The sequence below is a fragment of the Sciurus vulgaris genome (assembly GCF_902686455.1).
Source record: "Sciurus vulgaris genome assembly, chromosome: 7".
NCBI classification, from domain to species: Eukaryota; Metazoa; Chordata; class Mammalia; order Rodentia; family Sciuridae; genus Sciurus; species Sciurus vulgaris.
Genome location: NC_136467.1, coordinates 74,191,319 through 74,218,530, shown reverse-complemented (window position 1 = coordinate 74,218,530; position 27,212 = coordinate 74,191,319). Strand labels below are relative to the sequence as shown.

Below are 27,212 nucleotides of genomic sequence, written 5' to 3'. Positions count from 1 at the left end.
TAAAGCATTTCATAGACAAGTAAAAACAAGGAGAAAGCTGGGTAACTCAGGGGTAGAGTGCTTGCCTAGTATGCTGGAGGCCCTGGGTTCCACCCCCAACAAACAACAATAAATATCCTAAGGTGGACCGTCTGTCACCTCATTCTGTCTGTGCTTCGACTTCTGTCCATCAATAATAACTGTGTTGTATGAGGATATGATTGCATAGCCCATCTGTGTAGTCTTTAGACTCTTTCTCCATCCCAGTTTAATTTCCAGGCATACTGACAGAAAAAAAAAAAAAAATATCTTCAGCAACACAATAGGAAAACTACATGAAATGAGTGAAATGAACTGTAAAACAGGAAGTCAGTCCTTTCATTCTGCAATACATTAAAATCGCCATTTCATTGTATTTACATTTACCAGGATGAATTCCTGCAATTTGGTATACACAGACAGGGCTTCACTATGTGTTCTTTGCTACTTAACTTGACACTGAATGTTGTGCCCCAGGCTTCTTGTCCAACGTGCATGAACCAAGTGGGACTCGGTTCTCTACCCATCATCTCTATTTAGATGCCTGAGACCACTCTGTGCACAATGCCACAACTCAGCCTGGCCTTCACCTGTATCCAGTGCCATATTGCCAAGTGCAACCTGCTTACATTTTATTCTTAGCAATCCACCTACCTGCATTTGATTATAAGCACAAATGCAAATATGAGCATTCAAACCACATGACATGATGTAGTTATGAGAGAGGCATCCAGATGAATCTGAATATGTTCAGTCTGCTAGATTCTTACTACAAATACAGAGTATAAAAATTCTCCTGTCTCTGGAAATACATCCTGGTACCTCAGAACCATGATTAAAAAAAGTTAACTTGTTTTGCAGATACTGTCCAAGGTACTTTGGATAATTATTGGCATTCCAAAAAGAAATACAGGTTATATTCATTTTATTTTATTTTATCTTATTTTATGTTGGATTCTTGCTTCATTTTTGTTCAAGAACAGTGACTTTCAAACTTCACTCAGTATGTATACATACATATGTAAATCCATAAGTGAAACAAATGTTTTCCCAGAAATACGTGTGGTACATCTTAGTCTATTCTCTGTTTTACATATCATTCTTTAAAATGCTGTTTGTGTGCCAGGGTCTGTCTTCATGATCTACACATGACCCACAGCTTGGGAATCCTGCTGCAGAGTTGGGTTCTGGTGATTGTGGGTTGACTGATAGCCCTGGTGAGGACAGGCTACCCTTTTCATGATGAAGCATATTGCTTTTCTCTTGGTGCTGGGTCTATGATAGGCTGTATAAGCCCAGGGCATCACCTCTGAAGGGCTCTCAGTGTCACAGGGCTGGACAGGAAGTTGAAGCTGACCCCTTGTGTTGGCTGCCTGGATTCTTGACCAGGTTTGTTTTAGAGAGTTTTGGTCCTTCCCTGGACCGGCTCTGCAGCTGAGAGCTGTGCCTGAGAGGGAAGGTTTAAACAAAGACAATAATTCAGTTTGAGTGCCCCTGAATCATGTCTTTGTCTCTGCTCTTGACAGAACAGAAGGAAGTGGTTCATTATTAAGGATGCCAGCTGCCCATGAATTGATATCTGTAGCCAAGGCTGGCTCACTTTTGAGTAAGTAGAGATCTGGCCCCCTGCTTGTTGGGTTCTGAGGGGTTCTGAAATGATTTTTCTTAACATGTCTACTCAGTCTCCTGTGTCTAAAATTTCAGGATTAGAACTTCTTGTTTTTGAATCTTCAGTGTTTAGTTTTGCAGGATTCCTGATAAACATAAAAATATTCTTGGACAAGAGAATGGCTTGCTTGTAGGTGACATTTAACAGGAATTTGGACTGCCTCTGAGTGCAAGGGTTGCACATTGGGATGGAGCAGGAGGTGAGGAGTGCAGATGAAGAGACTGGAGAATGGACAGCAACCAGGAGTACAGGGGGCCAAGGGACAGGCTGCAGTTCATGGGACCCTGCTAATGTGAAATCTCTGTGAGTCATGGAGACCTTCAAAGTTTTTATGAGAATCGTATGGCTTAGAGATGAAGGAACTGATGCTCACCAAAGGCGACCAGAACTCTTAGGACTACTTGCTACTCAGGGAATCCATGGCCTATATTGCCTGTGGGTTTGTGTTTGGTTTCATAAATTTATTCCTGTGCGGACAGTGTGACTAATGCAGGCCACCCAAGGCTCACGTTTTGTTTTGCCCAGTGCCTTCTAGGCACCTTGCATTCATACAGGCATTTCCCTTCATCTTAGAGCTAATTCCAGATGACCACAGTTCAGTTGCTTGCCAGTTTTGCTTTTTCAGTTGGTGGTATTATAGAGTTGGAAAAGACCTAAGTGATCACCTTGGTGTGTGGTTTTCGAGCTGTGGTTTTTCAACTCATTACTGGGTCATAAATCAGTAGAACGGGTGTTACTGACAGGGACTGTTGTTGAATGGGTGAGAACCCTGTAAATATTTATCTTCCCTAGCAGGCACTGTGCAGTACATCCATACAATACTTCCTAATGGGTAGCACAGAAACTGTGTTACATATGAGTGATACAGTTGGAGCCATTCTTTCATTTGGCAAGTATCCAATGTCACTGGAACCATAGTGAGATGCAAGGGGTGCAGAGGTAAGTAAGAGCGGACTCTCCTCTTGTGGTGTTCAGGCAGTAGTTGGGGAGAGAGGCACAAAAGGTCATTATGAAGAAGGTGGTGACTGCAGTGATCAGGAACTTACTCCCTTCCTTCTTGTCCTGGTGAGTGCCTGCCAGGAGCTGGCTGAGTCAGCCCAGCTAAGTGCAGCCAAAGGAAACTGCAGGGGATGTCTGTGAGAAAACAGAAACCCAGCCTGAGGGGTTCAGAACACAAGACCAGGAAGGCTTCTGGGGAGAGGTGACACCTCATTTTGGCCTGGGTAGTGGGTTGCCCCTAAAACAACACGTCCATGCTCAACCTCTGGAGTCTATGAATGTGCTTCGTTTGGAAGAAAAGTATCTTTGAGGGTGTGATTAAGTTAAGTGACAGGTGTCTTTTAAGAGTGAGGCAGAGAGAGATTTGACACAGACCGAAAAGGAGGAGGTCATGGGATCAGGGAGGCAGAGATTGGAGTGATGTGGTCACAGGTAAAGGAAGCAGGTGTCTGCAAGGAGGAGGGCCCTAGAAGACCTCGATTTCAGCATTCTGACCTCCAGAATGTGAGAGAAGGAATTTGTGTTGTTCTTGAGACACAGTGTTTGTGGTGATTTGTTATGGCAACCCCAGAAAATGAATACCACCTGGATTTCTATAGGCAGGAATTATAGGAGGGAGGATGATAGGGTTCAGGACGGGTGACCCCCAAAAGTTAAAGCTGAAGAAATTTAAGAAAATGGCAGAAGCAGAGAGATCATCTCAGCCTCCCCCTGTCCTTCTCCCCTTGAAGCACATATACAGTTCAGGAAGGATTTTCCAGTCTTCCTGGAAGCAGTCATAAGACCAAGAGGAAAGGAGCATCCTTATCCCTGAAAACAGAGAGACTCAGAAAAATCTGGACAAACAGGCCTTGCTAAATTTCCTACAGCTTATCACCATTAGATCACACTTAAGGAAAAATCTAATCATGACTATCCACTTCAAAAAAAAAAATGAATTTCCCTGAGTCTTTGAGTCTTTATTTCCTTATGAAAAGGGTGTTTCTGGAGTGAGCACCAGGCTGGGAGACAAAGCCTGTTTGGGAAGAGGAAGAGCAAAGTGAGCTGTCTGTCCTCAGCACAGACTATGCAAGGGAGGAACAGGAGGTGCTCTGGACAGCTGTCGCTGTCACCGTGCCTCTGTGTGGTTTGAGTGAGAACTTGTTTATAAAGGATCATTCCACAGTTCATGGTACTACCTCTAAGGTAATGGTTCTGAACATGGGTAACCAGGCGAAAAATACAGGCTGAGGTTTGTTTGTTCCCCAGGTGGTTTGTGGATATGTGCATGCTCCTTCATTCCGCTTGCTGAGGAGACCTCTGCCCCAGTTGCTTTAGCCACTTGCCACATTTGGTTCTTGAATGTGTACTTCTCCCTGCCTTTTCCTGAAAAGGTTTATTTTCATAGCATTTTATTTCTTTGAAATGTTATAAATATATAATTATGCCTGTGAAGTGAAGGAAACATCTTTAAACCTGATGAAGAAATTCATCTTCTTCAACAAAAATGAGTCTGCGCCTCTTATAAAGATTTATGAGTTCAGATTCCAGAACAGACCTGCCCCCTCCAGAAGAACTGGACTCTTAGGTTCTTTGTGGTTTTTTTTTTTTTTTTTTTTTTTTCAGCTAGATCTTAGGAATGTGTACCTTTTGGGACCTAATTAATATCTGTTCCTGGAGGTTGTGAAGTAGCAGGTGAAGGTCCTGGGTCTCCCCAGCTGTCTTTCTACCTATACTTTACCTTATGTTCTGCTCTCCCCCATATCCCAAAGTTTATGTGTATTCATGCTTTATGGGTTTTAATTATTAGTTTTAGTTTTCAATACTGGGGTTTGAACCCAGGGGTGCTCTACACTTCATTTTTTTTTTTTTTTTTTTTTTTTAATTTTGAGACAGGGTCTTACTAAGTTGCTGAGACTGTCATGGAACTTGTGATCCTCCTGCCTCAGCCTCCTGAGTAACTGGGATTACAGGTGTGTGCCATTGTGCTTGCCTTAATTATTACTTTTTTATTTAAATAATTCAAGCTAATTGTAAAAGTCTCAAATGATAGGTTTAAATATATTGCTTCTTAACACTTTAGCTGGTTGCAAAACCTGTTTCTCACTTTGATCCCCATAATGAGTTTCCAGTGACTGTCCTAACAAATTACCATAAACTTAGTGGCATAAGGCAAGAGAAATATATTCTCCAGAGTTCTGGATGCCAAAAGTCCAAAATCAAGGTGTTGGCAGGCTCTTTGCCTTCCAGAGTCCCTAGTAGAGAGCCCATTCCCTGCTGTTTCTGGTTTTTGATAGCTGCATGGATTTCTTGGCTTGAGGCCACGTTGCTATAGTCTCTGCCTACATCTTTGTCTTCACTACTCTCCTGTGTCCCCAAACTCTCTCTTATAAGGATACATGGGATTGCATTTAGTGCCCACCAGAATAGTATAGTCCTCACAAAATCCTTAACTTAATTACATTTATGGTCATATAAGATAGCGTTGTTGCAGGGCATGATGGCTCATGCCTGTAATTCCAGCAACTCAGGAGGCTGAGTTGGATTGTAATTTGGAGGCCAATCTCAGCAATTTAGTGAGGATCTAAGCAACTTGATGAGACTCAGTCTCGAAACAAAAAATAAAAAGGGCTAGGGATGTGACTCAGTGGTTAAGTACCCCTAGGTTCAATCTCCAATACTGCCTGCCAAAAAAGAAAAAAAAAAAAAAAAAATCAATGACAAAAAAACCAGATAGCATTGTTTTGCCATATAAGCAATATAGGTTCTGAGCATTTGGATATAGAGATGACTTTGGGGATCACTGTTCAATCCACTGCAATTAAAGAAAAAATTATTGAAATGATAAAGAAGATTTTATTCAGGACTATCATGAGAGGCGTAATGCTATCCTGATAGGGACAGAGAGTAAGCTCAACTCTGAATACAGTACCAACTGGGGAGCGACAGCTGAGGAGCAGGTTGTGGCAGGAGGGCAGTGGTGGAAAGTTGCTAAGAGGAGCATCAAAGGTAGGTAGATTTCTTGCTCTACTCTTGGGATTCTTGCTGTAGGCAGGTCAGTGTGGTCACACTGTCATTTGGGGATGAGGAATTTGATCAGATATTGATGGTGGTCAGACATCGAGGGTGGGAGGGTTTTCTCTAAGCTGGCTTAGCAGGACTCTCACTGTTGCTGGGCTATGCAGGCTTGGAGGGACAAAGGCCAAGGCCAAGTCCTAGTCAAAAAGAGGACCCTGAGGAACCCAATGCAGTTTTGGTTGAGCAAAGTCTTTGTCACAGTCCTTTAGTCAGTGTTTTGCAGACTCAGAAACACCATGAAAGTGAGAGCAGTTTTCTATCTCAAAACCCAAGCGTGTCCTGGTGGGGGAATCATGGCTCCACGTGCTGCCTCTTGCCTCTCCCCACCATCTGTCTACGCAGGCATCCTGCCTTCAGTAGGAGGGTCAGTCTGGTGCTTCCCAGCCCCCCAGTTACAAGACTGCACCTGCCTCTGGTGAGGGTTATTGTTTGAACTCTACAGACGGGAAAAACAAGACACTCAGGGGAACTAAGGTTAGGAATCTCATTGCCACATCAGAAAGAATTCTAGATCAATCACTTGTGGGAAGGAAATTGCTGGTTTGGGGTGGGGTCCAGGCTGGGAACATTTCGACAACTGATAAGAAGCCAAGTGGCCATTCTAAAGACATGATTGGACCTAAGCACTGGTCCAACTTCAAGACTGGGCCTCTGGTGTGTGTGTTGGGGGACTGAGAGGGGGTGGGGGGAGCAGGCGGCGCTGCCACAGCAGGGAAGTGGTGTCTCTTTCAAACTCTAGATTGACCTAATCTGTAGGCTGCACCAGGGCTGAGCCAGGTCCAGTTCTGTGGCTGGGCTTTCTCTGAGCAGGTAGATGCTGGCTGTTTTTTACCCAGGACTTTGATTGGGAAATAAGTAAATGGAATCAGCTCCACAACACTGCGAACAGCTCCCCTGGTTCTGGAGGGATAGGGAAACCTTTCATAATAATTCTAGTACTCTTTACTAGGTTCATTTTCTACCACAGAATAGATAATGCACTATATTTTCTTTGAAAAATCGTGCATTTTACCATAGTCTTTATAGGAATTCGATACTATAGTTTAATTACATTGCATTCAGCTCACTGTAATCGAATTTACTACATTCAATAAATTGCATTTATTGAATACCAGCCTATGCTGCATGCTGTTTAGGACTCTTTTTCTTTATTTTATTTAATCTTTACAACCACCTACAAGAGATAGGTATGATCTCCATCTTTTTAGGCGAGGAAACTGAGGCTAGGAACACTTCTGACTCACTCAGGTTCTCATATCCAGCAATGGTGGAGTCGGATGGAGTCCAGGGCTGCTGACTCCAGTCCAGGGTAGGGGCTCATGTACAGCCCTGTGGGCCCTCAGTGAAGAAGGGAAAGATTCCTGGAGCCACTGTGGTCACCTAGGCCTTCAAGACATCTTGCTGAGCCTGGCTTCCTGCTGTAAGGTGGAAATTCTGGAGTTATCTACCTCTAGGTCTCAGGAATACTGAAGAGGGGATTACCAAGCAGCTTTTTATTTATTTTTTTATTTAAAAATTTTTTTGTGTGTTTTTAGTTGTAGGTGGACCCGATACCTTTATTTTTATGTGGCGCTGAGGATTGAACCTAGGACCTCATGCATGCTATGTGAGTGCTCTACCACTGAGCCACAACCCCAGCCCCTATTTTTATTTTTAATTGAAGTACTTAGGAGTTTCATTTGGGAAGACAGTGTCTAAATAACAGAAGGGTTGTGGGGTTACCCAGTGTACATAGTAGGTGAAGCTCTGCTGGAATGATAAGAACTGTTGGAGGACTGAGTAAATCACTGTGGGATCTGTGGATAGAAGCCTGCCAGAAGCTCGCTGAAGTCGGCGTGTAACTCATCAATGTGAGCCAGATAGGATGGGTGGTACTATCCGGGACCAGGCCCAGGAAGTCTGTTTCTTTCCCTCTTCCCTCTCAGGGATGTATACTGGGGAAATTTAAAATTGAAATCCTACTGTTGTTCGAGTGACAATGAACAAACCTTTATTAAATTGGAAAACTTGTGTAGTTTGCAAATAAAAGTTTTGTCCCAACATTTAAGTGTAAACACTGGCATTTATTCTTTGATAGAACTTCCAGAATATTGACAAAAAATTAAAGTGTTCAGAGACTGGGGATGTGGTTCAGTGGTAGGGCACTTGCCTGAAGTGCACCAGGCCCTGGGTTTGACCCCCAGCACCATTTAAAAAAAAAAATTATTCTACTTCTTAGTCTGCAGCATCCAAAGCTCCTCCCCCAAAACAGCATGGCCCCTTCTTTGGGTGTTTATGGTTTCCTTCCTTCTGTTTTGGTATGAATCCAGACTTGTCGGAGATGCTTCCTTTTGTAAGAGAAAATGAAGTTTCACATTAATTCTCTCCCTGGTTATTAGCCAGCTCAGTTTCACCTGAGGCCATTAGAAAAGGATTGGATTCTCCGGAAAGTTTACAAAGCAAACAAACTAAATTACTTTGTTGCTGGTACCAACTGATAATTTAGGACATTTAAAATTGAATTTGAAACCTTAAACATTCCCTCAGTCTTTCATTTATTCAGTGCTCTGTCACTTTTCTCCTTACCCTGGTGAGTTCCTGACTCCTGATGAGTTAGTTCTTACTCTGCAAAAGCCATGGGGACTGCTTCAGCCAGACCCAAATCAGACCCTTGATTGCTTTTTAATTTTAATTTATTTTATTATGTTATGTTATGTTATGTAATGGGGATTGAACCCAGGTGTGCTCTCCCTCTGGGCTACAGCCCTAGCCCTCTTTCTGTATTTCTCATTTTCAGATTTGTAGGAGGATTACAAAAAATGGTATATATGACTAAATGCTGCTGTTCTACCATGGGGGAATCATTGATGCCTTGGAAACTGTCCTTTTATCTCATTGTCATTTTAAGATACTTTCTCAGCAGGTCTTCTCTTCCTAAGTGTCATTCTAGCAAGTAACAGAGGATCCATTTCTCTGTGTGTGTGTTGTCAAAGCTATTTTTAAAACTGTATTATTGAGGTATAATTTACATACTTCAATATCTATCCTTAATAACTGTTCAGTTTGGTGATATTTTAGAAAACGTATACAACTGTGACCACAATCGAGTTTTAGAGCATCACTCCAAAACATCCACTCCTGCCCATTCGTCATCAATCCCTGTTCCCATGCCTGGCTCCAGACAACCACGGGCCTCCTTTCTTCCCCTGTAAATTGACCTTTTCCACACATTGCATACACATAGAATCACATGGCATGGTCTTTTGTGTTTGGCTGTTTTCATTCAGCATAATATTTTAGAGATTCATCCATGAAGTGTATATTAGTATCAGTTTCAGAGCTACTTAAAGCAGGACAAAAATAAAACTTTATGTTGTGGCACATTTCAAAATTAGACTAGTAAAAGTCAACCACAGGTTCTCACTCCCAGAGCCAATAATTCTGAACTCCTGGCCAGTCTTGTTTCACGTACCTCCCTTTCCTCCCCACTCCCTTGTATTGTGTTGAAGTCAGTCTCTTTTTTTTTTTTTTCTTGCAGTACTGGGGATGGGACCCCTGTTCTCACGCGTGCCTGGCAAGTGCTCTGCCACTGAGCCACATCCCAGTCCTGAAGCCAATCTTATGTCACTTTAGTTGTAAATAGTTTAGAATAGACACATGTATTTATCTTCTGCTTTTCTACAACTAAGGAGATAAATGTTTGAGAAAATGTGGGTATTTGGGCAAAGGGGAAGCCCAGAGAACTAAATATTAATTCAAGAGTAAAATTTAAATTTTCATTTACAATTACAGATATAAAGTGCTTTGTTCTAGGCATCACATGAGATAATCTGGAATGTGCAAATCTTCTATGTGTTAGGTCTGCAAAGTATTATTACAGAACTTAATGCAAACATCAGTCTGTGCAGGTGGTTTATTTTTTAAACGTGTCCATTTTGCTTTTCTGCTGGAGGTCAAGTGTTGTTTTTAAAAAGAGTAGAGAGAGATGTGTTATAGAGAATTATATGAAGTTTTCTGTTGAAACCTTACAGGGAGGTAAAAACAGATAATTTCAAATTTGCTGATCTGAAATTGCAACCAAGGTGAGAATACTATTTGATCCTTTTCTGTTGTTTTGGGAGCCCAGGTGGCTGCAGATTTGATGGATTCTTAATCAAATTGGAATAGACAAAAAGAAGTAAGTTCCTGCATAGTTCTGTGGACCATTCATAAATGTTTTTAGAATCATTGAATATAAGATATCAACTGGGTTCTTTGGGGAATGTGAACACAACTGGAGGAAGATTCCTGTTGTAGATACTTGAGATGGACATTTTCAAGGCCCATTCCAATCTGTCCCTTGCCTTCTACTGCAGAGACTGGAAATCTAAATGTACAATTTTCCTAACTACCTTCCTGCAAGTGGTGGCCATGTAATACAGTTGGACAATGAGAAAGGCTTCCCTTCCTGAACAAAAAGATACACATAGTGAAAAAAGACTTTGGCTATTTTGTCTTCTTCAAGCCTGGAACCTGAATGTGACATCTGGAGTTAGAGCAGCCAGATCGAAATCATGAGGTGATACGAAGATAAAAGCCATCACACTAAGGATGGCAAAGTACAAAAATAAAAGGGACCTGGGTCCCTGAGGGTATTATTGAATTGGCACTTACTACAGACTGCCCTCTTCAGGAAACTTCTCTATATGGGAGAAAAAGCCACAACCTAATAAAGCCTAGTTAATATATATGTATATATTTTTTTCTCCCAGCTTAATGCACGCTTCATTGACACTTGTACATTAATGTCGTTTTTGCTCTCAGAGCACTTTCACACCTAATGCCATTCTGGTCTAATTATGTACTCAAGAAATTTCAAGAATGGGAAATCCTAGGAATTCTCTAGTCTAGTGGTCCTTTTGCAGTGTTGGAGGAGGATGCTACTAGTATTTAGTATTCGGAGGCCAGGGATCCACAGCAGCACTGTTCCTGTTCAAAATGCTGGTAGTGCATGGTAAGAACCATGCTCTAGTCTGTGTCCCTGATTTAGTCCTGGATGGGGGCGAGCCACCCAGGACTCTTGAGAGCTTGCTGCATTGTTTGGACTCCTAGAGGAAATCCCAGGCCCTTGCCTGTCCTCAGGGTGGCCTGTCTTCCCTTTCAACGCTGTGCCATGCTTGCCTAGGTAGCTCAATTCTTCAGCATCAAGGCTGTATTCTAGGTGGAAGACGGATATGCTGCAGACTAGAGAAGTGCCCTCTGGGATAACCCTGCAGCCTCTGTAAAACCATGTTCTGAATGGCCTCTGAGACATCGGTCTCCCCCAGGTTCCATCACCTCCTGGATTTATGAGTTGGGGCTCAGGGTGATGTTGATGGTTTCCACGGTGATGAGGTTGTCAATTGCCTTTTTTCACTGCTGGTGGCTTTTTAGTCTTGTTCCACTTGATGGCTTTGATGCTCCCAGAAGAAGGAACAGTGGCTCCTGCCACCTAGACAGCTGTTGGTCCCTTAAGGAGCAGCCCAGGAACTCTGGAGTTCCCAGTCCCACTTACCAGGAGAGAGCCTGGGGCCACTTTTCTTCTTCCCCTTTACTCTGAGGTGAGATTCCAAGGGAAGAGGCTGGAGGCTGCCCACCCTGTGGTATGCACAGTAGAAATGCCCCAGGGACGAAAAAGGTAGACATGGGATAAGCCATGGCTGTCAAAATGCATCAGCCTGCAAAATTTCCACCAGATTACTAACCATAGTAACCACTGCTAACAGTAGCATGGGAGATATTGTTAATAAATAATGAACAGAAACTGGAATTGAAAAAATCCTGGCTTTGTCACCCACTGGGTCTTCAGGAAGCACAATATTTCCAAAAGTTCTGGCTAACAACTTGTAATGAGGGAAGAGCATAATCCCTTACCTCCTGGGTCCCCAGTGAAGGTTAAAGGGGTTGAGGGGTAGAGAAACACTGGAAATCATAGATGGCTACATCAAAGTTAATTACTATTCTCATTAGAGTATTGGTGCTTTGAGCGGCTCTGGACATTAACAATAGACAGGCTAGTGTAGCACGACTGTGGGTTATATTTTTAATTTTCTGTTGATTCTTGCTGTATTTTGACTTCTTAGATCCCGCTTAATTTATTTCAGGCCAACTTGGCAAAGGGTTGTATGCTTCTTACCTCATAAAGACCATGGGGATGCACTTAGCAGAGTCAGAAAAGATCTGTTCCTGGCTTAGTGATATTTTTTCCAGCACAGGGAAGCACAACATTTACGATACTGTGATGGGAATGTGTGTTGGAGTCAGGGATTGTAGTTGAGGCCAGTTCTTAGGAATAGCTTTTGTCATATCATAATTGCAGAACACATGAAAATCTGGATTTCTCACCATGAGTTTGAGTTCTCCTTACATGGACCACAAGTCCTCAAATGCCAAGTGATTTATGCTCGTCCAGTTGTTTTTCCCTCATGGAAAACATGTTTCTAAGTATTTCCAGTGTTTTATACCTAAGGGGCACATGCATTTAAGAACACATAAATTCTCTCTGCAAGAAGTCTGTTCTGGCTCTCTCCATAACTTGAGCTCCTGTCAGTGAGCTCTGATCTACATTTACATGCAAAAGAGAAATGCCTTCTTGGCAAATGCAGCCATCAGATCAGTCAGTATGGTTGCCTGGAACTCCTTAAGCTTACTTAAACATTCCTTAGAAACGCATTCCTTTGAAGAGCTCCACAGAACTCCCAGCCAGGAGAATGCTCAGTTAATTCCCTCGCATGGCTTTGACTCCCTGTCACTAACCTGCTAGGCATCTCTCTGAGAGGAAACAAAACATAGCAAAATGCCTGCCGACAGTGTATCATGCAGTATCTTTGCATTAAAGAGAATTACTAATTTCAAAGACTTGAGGATGAACTTTTTGAAGATGCTTGAGGATCTAACAGCAGAATGGTGTTCTGCACCTCGTGTGATGTTTAGTACTTCAACTAAGTTCAGCCCTACCTCACTAAACACTTCTTGTTTCTTTCTCACTTAAAAGGCATCTTGGTGCTGATATCTTTTCATTTTTATTTTTTAAATTTTTTGTGTTACTGGGATTTAACCCAGGATATTCTATCACTGAGCTACATCCCCAACCCTTTTTATCTTTTATTTTGAGACAGGGTCTTGCTAAGTTGCTGAGGCTGGCCTTGAAACTTGCAATCCTCCTGCCTCAGCCTCCAGAGTCGCTGGGATTACAGACGTGTGCCACCATGCCCGGGCTGGTGCTGAGTCTTTAATATTTGAAGCTATCTTTAAAAAGCAATGACTTGAGTATGGGGACAATGCTATTGCCTTACTGAACCTCTCTGTTCTTTTAATGGATCTACTTGTGGGATTCTCAGCTACCACCTTCATTGGTTTCCAGCTAATGGTTCTGGTCAGCAGTTGGGGTAGACAGTTATCACAATCACCTGGCTTTACTTTTTATTCCATTGCTTTCACTGGTTAATAGATGTTTGTAACTTTTTCCTCCCAAGGGCCATCCCATTTCTCACAGCAAAAATGGTAATCATTAGAATAGTTGTTGTATCTGGCATGAACACTGCCTGTTTGTTTGAAGAGGCTTTTTCAGTTTCTTGTATATAGTTATTTTACATAATATAACATTACCAGGATTAACATAACCGTGGTAAAAATAACCTAACTGTAATTATCTCAGGCAGAACAACCATTTCAACATCCCAAAAGAGATATAAAAAGAAATAATTCCAAATCCCTGTCTATCAGAGGCTTACAGACTAATCTTATTTAGTTTTTAGAACAGGCTGGGTCAATAAAGAAATGCTTTTTAAAAAGTTGGTTTTTAAAGCTTATGTAGAGTCGATTCTTTTACATTCCTTACCTGACAGAACCCTGTTTGAGCCTTCCACTATTGATACCGCCGTTTACCGGTGACGAGTTCTGCTCCTTCTAATGTTGAAGATTGAACACTAGAGAAGCACGCCAAGGCAAGCATATTAAGCAGGTTTTATTTAAAGGTAATAATACAGACTTCTCCCGGCAGGGAGAAAGGGGCCATGGCTGATGTTCTAAAGTCCCAAGAAGTGAGCGCACCCTACATCTTTTATAGGTTAAATTCTCTTTTGTTCTTCAGTTCTCTCCCCCCCTTATCTCTCCTTCCTGCCTAGGTGACTAGGCCTGGTTTTGCATTAAGTGAGAAGCCATGGGCAGGGGGAGGGACAAGGTGATTCAGGCAGGCAAGGGCCCAGGGGGCATTAATTAGCAGCTTCTTGCTTGCAGTCCTTGATAAAGGCAGGTAAATTTGGTAATCAATGGGCTCCGGAGATCCTTGACATTCCATTCTTCCAGGGGCAGTTTCCAACTTCCAGAGGCAGATGATTTTATGGCCTCCATTTCCTCGATTTGACCCGATCCCCTATTTCTACACTAACTACCTGTTCCCAATTCTGGCTTCACTATTACCAAGAAAATATAGTGATTAACTCTTGTTATAATAACTAAAGAAGTGTGGTACTTACAGTGTAGCAGGAACTTTCCAGATGTGTTATTTATATTAATTCATTTAATTAAAAACATAGAGATCTTAATGTAGATATAACAAAAAACATGCCAATCTCTAGCTAATGGTCTGCCTACTCAAAGAGTATTTCATTTAACCAAAGTGGGGACTGGCCAGTTCTAACTGGATTTCACTCATCCTTTGCAGCTCCTGCTCCTCTCCATATATAACCTGGGAGCTCCAGCCCCATCCACCACTGCTCCCTCCATAGCCTCCTGGCCGAGGGTGCTCTTCACTCTCCCTTTTTGTCTCAAAGGCAGCAGAATCCTTGACTTGGACCCATGCAGTCCTTTCAGCTGGAATTGATTCTTCTCACCAAGGTCAGTAATTGGACTAAAACTCCAGAGACCTCAGGCTGTGCCCAGAAGTCTTCTCACCAAGGTCAGTAATTGGACTAAAACTCCAGAGACCTCAGGCTGTGCCCAGCTTTTTGCATCAAACTGGTGGGTAGATTTCTGGGGCTTTCTAGGAAGAAACAGAAAAGGAGGACAGAGGTCTCTGAATGGTCCACTGCTTCTAGTGTCAGGCATGCGCTTTTCCTTCTGGGGAAGTGGTGTGGATGTGCCAGTGTGTCTAAGGTGAGCACTCCTCTGGGTAGAGGACAGGAGCCATTGTGCTCCCATCAGTTCCAGCATCTTTCATATGCCTGCTGTGTCTCTAATAGCCCCCAGACTCTGGAAGGAGGGTTGTGGGTGCCCTGCATAGATAAGATAGCAGGTGGGCTTCTAAGTCAGAGGGAACCTGAGTTTGGCCCTAGCACTGACCTTACGGCCTGTGCACATAGTCCCTGATTCTTCATTTATTCATTAAATCTAGCAAGTAAGTGCCTACTATTTGGCAGATTCAGACTTGAACAAAACAGTTCCTACCTCATGGAGCTAGAGAACAAGCATTAAGTAAAATGAATAAATGCATTCTCTAGATGAGTGCGGAGACTGCAGTCTTAACCAGGGCAGTCAGAGAAGGCACTCCTGATGACAGGGCCCTGTAGGAGCTAAGGATCTAGCTGTCTGTGAAGAGCATTATGAGTAGAGGGACAGACCAGGGACAGACCTGCAGAGGCCTGAGGCAGGGCTGTGTTGGAGGAGTAGCAGGGAGGCCAGGGTGGCTGGAGCAGAGGGAGCCCGGGGACTAGTAGAGAGGCAGCAGATCCTGGAGGGCTTTGTAGAGCACCGTGCAGACTGGGCTTTTATTCTGGGTAAAATGAGGAATCTTGGTGGGGAGAGGGAGTGTGAGTAGGAGGAAATCGTGATCTGACTTAAGGTTTAAAGGATCGTCTTGGCACTTGTGTTGAAGTTGGTGCTGGGAGAGGAAGAGCAGGAATGGGAAAGACCAGGCAGGAGGCTCTGCAGAATTCAGGTGAGAGATGATGGTGGCCTGGATCTCAGTGGGATGGGAGAGCCAGGGGAAGGGGTCACTGTCTGGACCTCCTAATATCCATCTGATATAATGTGTGACTATACCCAGAAAAGGGTGGCTGCTGCTGTCACCAGGGGCGTGTCTCATGGGACAGTGGTGGTGTACACACAGGAGACAGATTAGGGATTTGTCCATCCATGCAGCATTAGCTGTGGGAATGGAGCTCAGAATTGCTGGCTTTAAACCAAACGCAGTGCTCCTGCCTTTCCTTTTAACTGAAAATCTAAATCATTGCAGCCAACCTGGAAGGGCTCAATTAAACTGCTCGCATGTGAAAGAGCTGCTGTCCTCACGCTTTCTCGGTTGGCTTCACCTTAAACCACATGAGCTTTGAAGGAGGGAGGCTGATTGGCAAATTTCAGTTAAGCCTGGGTGCCTTTCCCCTGTGGACCTCCCCGCTCCTGTCTGCTGCAGAGGTGGTCTAGCACTTAGCCTAGCACCCTGCTGGTTCTCCATTGTGTCCTTGTGTTCTGTCTCCTACACTGCCCGTCCTGTGTACCTGATCTATGTGATTTCAGCACCACCCATCCTGAAGGGTTTGGAGCTGGGGGAGTGGGGAAATTAACATGGAGGGATGACTTAGAGCAACTCCCAGCACAGCAAAGCACGGATCCTTGAGGGGCCACCAATTTAAAGAATATTAAATGAAGCTGTGACTTCAAGGAAACACTCCCTACTTGAATTTCAAAAACAAAGAAACCATCACAGTGCCTCTCAGCACTCAGGAGAATGGCCTAGAATGTGCTTATAAAAAAGTTTCCATTTGTTATGGCCATTATAAAAACAGGATGGAGGTTCCTCGAGAAATGAAAAATAGAACTCCTCAGCAAACATAGCTAAAGGAAATGAAATCCCCGTCTCAGATCTGCACTGCCTTGTTGACTGCAGCACTATTCATAATAGCCAAGATGTACAAATAATGTGTTCGCAGATGGATGAATAAAGGAAGTGTATACATGTATATGCATGATGTATATCTGCAGTGGAATATTATTCAGCCTTAAAAAACAAGGATGTTCTGTCCCTTCTAACAAAGATAAACGTACAGGACTTTATACTAAATGAAATAAGCCAGAGATAGAGGTAAATACAACATTATCTCACGTGTGATATCTAAGAAAGTCAAACTACTAGGAACAGTAGAAGGGGGGTTACCAGAGGGTGGAGAAAATGGGGAGGTGCTGGTCGGAGGGTACAAATTTTCAGTTATAAGGTAACTAAGTTCTGGAAAAAATGTAGAGCATGGTGACTATAGTTAATGTGTTATATACTTGAAATTTGCTGAGAGTAGATCTTAAGTATTCTTTCCACACAAAAAATGGCAACTGTGTGAGGTGATTAGCGGTATTGTGGTAATCATTTAACACTGTGTACATGTAAATCAAATTTTCAAGTTGTACACCTTTAATATATACAATTTTAATTCGTCAACTATATCTCAAAACTGCACCAAAGCAAATCATAAACACCCCCATTCCATGCCTTGCTCAGAAGTCAAAAGCTGTACAGAGAAGGCCCCTGTTTCACTTGCAGCATCCTAATTTTGCACAGGTGCTTCTAGTTCGTTCATGTCCTAGTCTCTAGCTGCAAGGTGTGGAGTCTGTAAACCACAGTTTTTAGCTTTCTGTCCTGTCTAACCAGGAGATGGATGACATGGTTCAGTCCCTCTTGTTCTGCAGTGAATACTGTGGGGGTCTCTCCTTCCAGGCACGTGGTGTTGCCCAGGGTTGACAAAATACCATGCAGTGCAAACCTCTGCTGAACTCAGAATCCTGCCATCAGTATTTCCTATGCTCATCTGTAGTTCAATACTGTGTACTTTGAAATAGGGTAGCTTTTGTTATCAGTTACATTGTGATGACTAGCTCTGTAAAATAAACAAAGTGGGCTCCAAATCACTGACCAGCAGATTTCAGTTGTAAATGGGTCCAGATTTCTGTTCACCACAAGGTTTTGTTTTTGGTGTGGTTTGGTGTTTGTAGGGCTGGTCAGTGTGTGTGTGTATGTGTGTGTGTGTGATGACATAAAAAGACTGGGTTAGTTGCATTATTAATCTTAAAAAATACATTCTCAGTGTTTGATATCAACAGCAATTTTAACACACTATATTCACTATAAAAATATACAGGAGTAGGTATCAGATCCAGGTAAATATCAATGAGAATACAGACTGGCATCAGCACTGGTTGGATCAGATGATTTCTCTGGAGTACAAAGCTCTCCGTGTCTTATAACTCTGTGTTGAACATATTCTGTAAAAGTTAATCAAATTTCTCTAACCATTAGCTAATAAAGTATTAGGGAATTAAGCTAGCCTGATTAGTCTAAGGACTAAATCAGAACAAACAGAGCAGAGCACAGAGTAGGACAGATGTTTGACCTCAACTGAGGAACTAGTTTACTTTTTGAAAAAGTAACTAGAGGGGTGTGTATGTGTGTTATGCATTGGTAATTCCTCATAAATCATGGGGTGTGTTATGATTTGGATGTGAGGTGTCCTCTAAAAGCTCACGAATGAGACAATGCAAGAAGTGTCAGAAGAGAAATGATTGGGTTGTGAGCGTCTTAGCCTAATCAGTGAATTAATCCCTGATGGGATTAGCTGAGTGGTAATTGGAGGCAGGTGGGGTGTGGCTGGAGGAAGTGGTTAATTGGGGGCGTGGCTATGGGGTGTATATTTATATCTGTTGAATGAAGACTCTCTGCTGATGATGTGAGCCGCTTCTCTCTGTCATGCTCTTCTGCCATGATGTTCTGCCTCACCTCAAGTTCCCAGGAATGGAGCCGGCCTTCTATGGACTAAGACCTCTGAAACAGAGAGCCCTCAAATAAACTTTTCCTCCTTTAAAATTATTCTGGTCAGATCCTTTAGTCACAGAAGTGAAAAAGCTGACTAAAACAGGATGTCTGAGAAGTACCCTAGCTGAAAATTGGAGGTTAAGATAAAACTAAATGAAGTAGCACATACATGTCTAATATTACTTTATATACTTAAATATACTTTATTTTTTAATCTTTTTATTTTTACAGACTGTATTTTGATTCATTATACACAAACAGGGTACAACTTTTTATTTCTATGGTTAAACACAATGTAGATTCATACCATTCGTGTAATCATACATGTACATAGTGTAATAATGTCTGTCTCAGTCCACTAATTTTCTTTCCCCAACTCCTCCCCCCCCATTTCTCTCTACACAATCCAAAGTTCCTCCATTCTTCTCTTATCCACCCCCATTATGTATCATCATCCATATATCAGAGAAAATATTTGCCCTTTGGGTTTTCGGGCTTGGCTTATTTCACTTAGCATGATATTTTCCAGCTCTATCCATTTACCAGCAAATGCCATAATTTTATTCTTCTTTATGGCTGAGTAATATTCTATTGTGTATTATACCATAGTTTCCTTATCCATTCATCAATCGAAGGGCATCTCAGTTGGTTCCATAATCTAGCTATTGTGAATTGAACAGCTAGGAACATTGATGTGGCTGCTTTACTGCAGTATGCTGATTTTAAGTCCTTTTGGTCTAAACGGAGGAGTGGCATAACTGGGTCAAATGGTGGTTCCAAGTTCTCTGAGGAATCTCCATACTGCTTTCCAGAGTGGCCTCACCAATTTGCAACTCTACCAGCAATGTATGAGTGTGCCTTTTTCCCACATCCATGCCAACACTTATTATTGCTTGTGTTCTTGATAACAGCCTTTCTAATTTGAGTTAGATGAAATCTTAGGGTGGTTTTGATTTGCATTTCTCTAATTACTAGAGATGATGAGCACTTTTTCATATATTTGTTGATTATTTGTATATCTTCTGTGAAGTGTCTGTCAGTTCCTTAGCCCATTTATTGATTGGGTTCTTTGTATTTTTGGTGTAAAATCTAAATTCTTTATAAACTTTGGAGATTAGTGTTATATACTTTAAATACATATGATAAATGTTCTAGAAACATCAGCTTACATAAACATAGACTATATTCCTTGGTAACACTTATTATTTTGGCATTGGGGCTTGGATTCAGGAGTGCTCTATCACAGAGTTATATCTCTAGTCCTTTTAATTTTTTTGAGAGTCTTGCTATGTTGCCCAGGCTGGCCTTGAACTTTTGGTTTTCCTGCCTCAGCCTTTTGAGTCACTGGGTTACATGTATGCATTGTCACACCTGGCTTGGGGACCCTTTTAAAACATACTGTTCAGGAAACTTCAATGGAGCAGTGTCATGGACTGACACAGCTGCCAGTTTTGTGTTCACCCTGCCCTTTCCCCACCCAACGTCTATGAAAAATTTTATCAGCAAAACGAAGCATTTTGCAGTAAACACCTATAAAAAGTACCACCTAAATTCTAAATTCTACCGTCAAATTTTATTAAACTTTATTGTCCATATATTCATCTGTATCAGTTACCTATTGTTCAACAAATTATCCCAAACTTAACAGTAAGCATGTGGGGCCCCACAGTTTCTTTGAGTTGGGATTCCAGCAGTGGCTTAGCTGGGCGGTTCTGCTCAGGGTCACTTGTGTGACTGCAGTCAAGATGTTGGCCAGGACTGCAGTCCTCTGGGACTTGACTTGGGCTGGACACTCCATTTTTAAGAGGACTTACCCACATGGCTGTTGACTGAACCTTGAAGATAGCACAGGGTCCTTTTGATAGTGGCTCAGAAGTGGCGAGAAGAGCTGGAGAATTCAGAAGCTCCCTGGAGGTATAACTTGTCTGTATCCTGTACCCATTGGCATGGCATCCCAGCCAGGGGAGAGGAAAGCACAGGTGCGAAGAGAACTAACTATGGAGTGTAACGTGGAATGAGCATTGCTCAGACATGTGCAGAGGATCATAAAGGGTTGAGAGTGATAGGTTACATTGATAAAGTCACTGGTAAAGGTGACCTTAACGACCCCTCAAAGGAGGGCACCTTCACTACCACCATTGAAGTTGTTAGACGTAACCATTAACAATTGAAAAACAGTAGCATTGAGAGATTTATTTTCCTAGGTACCTATATTTTATTCGTATATTCGGCATGTTGAAGTATTGTGAATGGCTCCTACTTTTTAAAACTTTGTTCTACTGAAAGCTTTAAAAATTTTTTTCTTGATCCAGCTGTACCATTTCTTGGTATTTATTCTGAAGAATTAAAGGCATCTTACTACGGTAATACATGCATACCCAAGTTTATAGTGGCACAATTCTCAATAGCCAAACTATGGAACCAGCCGAGGTGTCCTTCAATGGATGAATGGATAAAGAAAATATACATATACACAATGGAGTTTTATTCAGTCATAAAAATGAAATTATGGAATTTGCAAGAAAGTGGATGGAACTAGATCATCATGTTAAGCAAATCAAACTCAGGAGGTTAAGGGTCATACGTTGTCCCACAGATCTGTTGGTCTGTGGGAATGTTTGACTCTCCTTAAACTGTGAGGATGACCACCACTGCTTCCCCAACACTGAGGGGCCATCCTCACCTGTAACAGGAATGGAAGGAAGAGGGTGAGTCTGAGTGTTTATTTAGGACTTAAAAGTCTTCTCCCAGCGATGGAGGAGGCTACTCACTGCCCTCTGGGTGCAGGCCAGCTGCCCTGTGGGAGACTGCCTCTCTCCACTTTCCCTGGGAGGCAGGCACTTCCTTTGAAGTGTCCCAGGGACCTGTCTCTCTATAGGCAGCTTGGTGGTCCGCTGGCAACCAGTGGGTGCTCTTCTGGGTGAGTAGCATTGTTGCAGTAGACCTGCCCAGGGGGAGAATCCAGGTGAGGTTCCTATTTTGGAACCAGGTAGGGAGTGTCTTGGTGTTCCCTTGATGTGAAGGGGAGGATTCTTTAAACATTGCCAGCTCACATACCAGCCAAGTCAGTGACCAAAGAATGAAACAAAGAATTCCCAGCTTCTAGTGCTGGAGAGCCTTTGAAGTCACCTGGACTGCCCCCTCTCTTAAAGATAAGAAAGAAACTAGAAGCCAAAGTATCCGCCAACTGCAGGACTGGGCCCAGCAAGACCTGGGAGTCCTGGTGCTCTCTTCATAAAAGCTGCTACATGTTTCGTACCTTCTTTATATGTGTTGAAATCTGTAGACTGATACTTTATACAGTGCCCACTTGTTAATTTTATTACAAAGATAAAACATTGCATACATTTTTTTTTCCAAAATAAGTTGTGTAAAGCTTATGGTATCAGCACTTGCCAGGTACTATTCTGCATTGCTTAGAGATAGAAATGCTCATTTAGTTCTACAACAAACCTACAGAGGAAATGCTATAACTCTGTCCATTTTATGGGTAAGGAAATTGAGGCACAAAGAGGTTAAGTTTTCTTCTTGAAGGTAAAGTGATGTCCAGCTAGGAAATGATTGCACTGGAGCTTCAAGCCAAGCATACTGGCCTGGGTCCACACTCTTGACTGCACTATATCCTATACTACTCGCTACACAAACATTGGTGCTGTTTACTGAATAGTCGAAGCTCTTTGTTCTTCAGGCAGGTGAAGACTTTGCACTTCCTGGCCCCCTTGTGTTTTGGGTGCCATGTGATGACTTTAGACCAGTGAATTGTGAGAAGTGTGTTGTGTCCTTAATCACTAGTGTGTGATCCTCCAGGTCTCTTGCTGTCTGCCATGGAGACTGGTATAGTCCAGGTGCTCTGTTGGCTTGGGCAAGTCACAGAGGAAATGGCTCAACCAACCCTAGGTGGACGCAAGCCCAAGTGCAGAGCCGGCTTGGGTTGTTCAACCACTGGGGTTGTGAGCTTGTTGCCACAGTGATTTAGCTCATCCTGACTGAGGCAGTCTGTGTGCCTAGCACTTTAAGGAGCACATTCACAAAGTTAAGCTGGGCACTTAAGTCTTTCCAAATACTTACTTTTTAAAGGCTCATTGAATAGCATTCATTTTCTTCCTTACATACACAAAGCAACTTGGTGCTGTAGAAGAGCCTGGAGCTTAAGATTGAAGGTTCTGGTGTTTGGTCCTAATTTTGTTTTTTTTTAATACAGCATTTTATTGAGATATAGTTCACATACCATAAAATTCACCAATTTAAAGCATACATTTCAGTGATTTTTATTTTATATAGAATTTTGCTATTGTCATCATAATTGATTTTTGGAACATTTTCCATTACCTCCAAAAGAAATTTAGTACCAATAGCAACCACTCCCATAGCCGTAAGCCAACTATTAACTCAGTTTCTCTCTCTATATATTTGCCTTTCCTGGACCTGGTATATAAATAGAATCATAAGAATGTAAGATCTGCAGAGGCAGGGAACTTGGCTTTGCCCTCTTCTGTAACTCTGGTGTATGTCCGTGTAGGTGCTCGGTGTGCATCTGTAGGGTGAGTGAATGGTGGTGGAAGGCACGAGCTGAGAGCCTGGTGGGGATAGCTGGGAGCTGCTTAGTGTTGCCCTGGATGAAGAATAGAGCGGGGCAGCTGGCAGTCTGTCTCCTGTTTATCCAAAAACTTCAGTTTCAAGGCTTATTATAAGAACGTGGATATAGGCCCAGTGAAGGCAGTCGCCCTTGGCATGGGTACAGATGATAGATAAACACATCATCGCAGGGCTGAGGTTGTGAAGGGGTCTGAGCAGGCCTACCACAGCCCAGATGCTTCTTCTTTTATAGATTCTTCCCAATGGCATGCTTTTCTTAGGACCTCATTGGATTTTCTGTCCTCCATGGAAGCCTGGCTTCCCTTCTCTGGATCTCCTGCCATGAGTCCTGCCCACTTCTCAGAGGCAGATGCTGAGGTATGGGAGGTCCCTTCTGCTCTGAGTAGTGCAGCAGCCACTGCTGGCTTGTTGGCCTGTGCACCTCCTGCCCCTTCTGCAGGCCCACACCTGGGAAACTGGTTTGCCCTTTCTTAAAAACTCAACGGGCATTATTCAAGTCTACAAGGGAGCAGAGTAGGGCGGTGGTTAGAGGCATATTCTGGAAGGTCTCAAGATCAACAGCACACACTCTGCCCCTGGCGGAGGAAGTGATATCACAGGCCCCATGTGAGCGGATTGCAACACATGCAGCTGCCTGGAGAGAAGGAGCTGGTGTCCTACGTCAGAGCCGCCGCCGCCGCGGAGCCGCCGCTGGGGAGGAGCAGCCGCTGCCGCCCAGGACTGGGCCTTTAGGGAGGAGGAGGCGAGAAGATGGCGGACGACCCCAGTGCTGCCGACAGGAACGTGGAGATCTGGAAGATCAAGAAGCTCATTAAGAGCTTGGAGGCGGCCCGCGGGTGAGCGCCGCGTGTCCCCCCCCCCCCCCCCCCCGTGCCCTCTTGGATCCCGGACCCCTCAGGATGGCCGCCCCCGCGCCGCATGGCCGGATGAGGAGAACCCGGTACTAGCCAACTCCCGCCTTCTGGACCTCTGGGTAGTAGCTTCTGACTCAGGGGCGAGGGTCGGAGCTGTTTGCTGGAGAAGGGGTCTTTCCCCCACTTGGGGCAATGGCACCAGCATGATATCATTGATCATTCCTTCCAAAGACCAGATTTCACGAGTGGCAAAAATGTTAGCAGATGAGTTTGGAACTGCATCTAACATTAAGTCACGAGTAAACCGCCTTTCAGTCCTGGGAGCCATTACATCTGTACAACAAAGACTCAAACTTTATAACAAAGTACCTCCAAATGGTCTGGTTGTTTACTGTGGAACAATTGTAACAGAAGAAGGAAAGGAAAAGAAAGTCAACATTGATTTTGAACCTTTCAAACCAATTAATACATCATTGTATTTGTGTGACAACAAATTCCACACAGAGATACTGTTTAATCTTACTGGCTTTGTATATTTGGGCTCTAACTGATATGATGTCATAACTAGAAATGATTGAGGCTCTTAACAGCACTACTTTCAGATGACAGCAAATTTGGCTTTATTGTAATAGATGGCAGTGGTGCACTTTTTGGCACACTCCAAGGAAACACAAGAGAAGTCTTGCACAAATTCACTGTGGATCTCCCAAAGAAACATGGTAGAGGAGGTCAGTCAGCCTTGCGTTTTGCCCGTTTAAGAATGGAAAAACGACATAACTATGTTCGGAAAGTAGCAGAGACTGCTGTGCAGCTGTTTATTTCTGGGGACAAAGTGAATGTGGCTGGTCTCGTTTTAGCTGGATCAGCTGACTTTAAAACTGAACTAAGTCAATCTGATATGTTTGATCAGAGGTTGCAATCAAAAGTTTTAAAATTAGTTGATATATCCCATGGTGGTGAAAATGGATTCAACCAAGCTATTGAGTTATCTACTGAAGTCCTCTCCAACGTGAAATTCATTCAAGAGAAGAAATTAATAGGACGATACTTTGATGAAATTAGTCAGGACACGGGCAAGTACTGCTTTGGTGTTGAAGATACACTAAAGGCTTTGGAAATGGGCGCTGTAGAGATTCTAATAGTCTATGAAAATCTGGATATAATGAGATACGTTCTTCATTGCCAAGGCACAGAAGAGGAGAAAATTCTCTAACTCCAGAACAAGAGAAGGATAAATCTCATTTCACAGACAAAGAGACAGGACAGGAACATGAGCTGATTGAGAGCATGCCCCTCTTGGAATGGTTTGCTAATAACTATAAAAAATTTGGAGCTACATTGGAAATTGTCACAGATAAGTCACAAGAAGGATCCCAATTTGTGAAAGGATTTGGTGGAATTGGAGGTATCTTGCGGTACCGAGTAGATTTCCAGGGAATGGAATACCAAGGAGGAGACGATGAATTTTTTGACCTTGATAACTACTAGGTAGTCGACATGGGTCCAGCAAAATGTGCCTCACCCTCCAGCATCCAACCCAAGGAGCATACCCGTGGTGGAATCCAAACAGATCCCTGCCTTAAAATTGGAACATTTCCAGAACTTAATCCATGAGCATTGGATACTGAAAAGAAAACCGAAACAAAACCAGACCCAACCCTGTACATTGGTTTGTCATGGTGTCAGCGCAGCAGCCTACAACTAAGTTCCTAAATGCCACTTCGGACTAATTTAAAAAAGAATCCCAGTTTTTACTTTTACTCGATGGTGGAATTGGTTGCTCTTGTATTTTATGAAAAAAAATGATTTTTTTAACCTTCAAAAAAAAAAAAAAAAAAAAAAAAGATCAACAGCACAAGCCAAGCATGGTGCGCACACCAGTAATCCTGGCGGCTTGGGAGGCTGAGGGCAGGGGGATCACGAGTTCAAAGCCCACCTCAGCAATTTAGCACAGCCTTAAGCAACTCAGACACTGTTTCTAAATAAAAATACAAAAAAGGGGCTGGAGATGTGGCTCAGTGGTTAAATACCCCTGGGTTCAATCCCTGGCACAAAAAAATAAATAAATAAAAACAAGCCAGACAGGGAAGTGCATGCCTGTAATCCCATCGGCTCCAGAGGCTGAGGCAGGAGGATCACGAGTTCAAAGCCAGCCTCACTTTGGTTGAGTGCCCCTGAGCTCTGACATATCTTTGTACACTACTCTCTCTACCCCGTCATGAACTATCACAGGACAAGTTTAAGCCACCCACCTGTTTATTTTTGTTTTTTTGGCTGGGAATTGAACCTAGGGCAGGGACCTACCACTGAACTACATCCTTGGTTCAGTGTGTGTTTATTTTTTTCTTTTTTTCAGGGGACTGGGTTCTTTTTTGTTTGTTTGTTTTGTTTTGTCTTGAACTGGGGATAAAACCCAGAGTTACACTTGTTAACTCTGGTGCATGTTCATATAGGTGATCAGTGTATATCTGTACACTGATAAACACTGAGCATCTACCTATATGAACATGCACCACTAAGTGCTTTACTACTGAGCTACAACCCAGCCCCAGTTTTGAATTTTTTTTTTAAACGGTGTCTCTGTCCATAATTAGGGGCAGAGATATAGTCATAGGTTTAGGGAATCTGTGCTCTGTCATCAGGAACTGGCCTTGCAGTCTGGAGGGTGGGGTTGTACACCCAGGTGGGCACAAGGAGCAACATCTGTGTTTGCCTATTGGGGTGAGATTTAGAGTTTGGCTGGAAAAGATTTTCGGTGTCTTGCAGTTAATAATGAAGCACAGAAACTAGTTTTTTGGTGGTATCAGAAATGCCACTGAGCTTAGCACTTACTTAGCTGTAGTACCTTGTATGTTAACATAAATTTTAATAAAAGATATTGATGGGGAAATTTCTGAAAACTATAATATTTTCAGTTAAAATATGCCTACTGAAAAGGGCACAAATCATAAATACAGATCCTCAACTGTGCTCCCACAATTACCTCCCAGATCAGGCAGTTGAATGCTGCCAACCTTCCAGAAGCCTCCCACCTACCATCCTCCCAACTTTTATACTTTAACACAAAAGATCAGTTTTGCCTGTTTTTGAGTCCTACAAAAGGAAAGTCATATAGCATGTCTTTTTATTTAGCAGGGTGTTGTATGAATATACATATCCCTTTTGCTTTTCATGGACATTTTGGTTTTATGGCTTTTTATAAAAGTATCAATTTCAGGGCTGGGGATGTAGCACAGTGGTAGAGTACTGAGTACTTGCCTGGTATCTGTGAATCCCTGGGTTCAAT

At 42.8% G+C, this 27,212-nt stretch overlaps 1 protein-coding gene and 1 pseudogene across 3 annotated transcripts in view; both read left to right on the top strand.

Annotated features, from left to right (window-relative positions):
• Positions 1-27,212, top strand: part of ANKRD6 (ankyrin repeat domain 6) — a 214,604-nt gene that overhangs the window by 58,807 nt on the left and 128,585 nt on the right. The gene's annotated exons all lie outside the window — the stretch shown is intronic.
• LOC306665842 (eukaryotic peptide chain release factor subunit 1-like) lies at positions 23,729-25,741 on the top strand (annotated as a pseudogene). Its single transcript has 3 exons — positions 23,729-23,919; positions 24,053-24,442; positions 24,517-25,741. The product of its transcript is annotated as a eukaryotic peptide chain release factor subunit 1-like (transcript).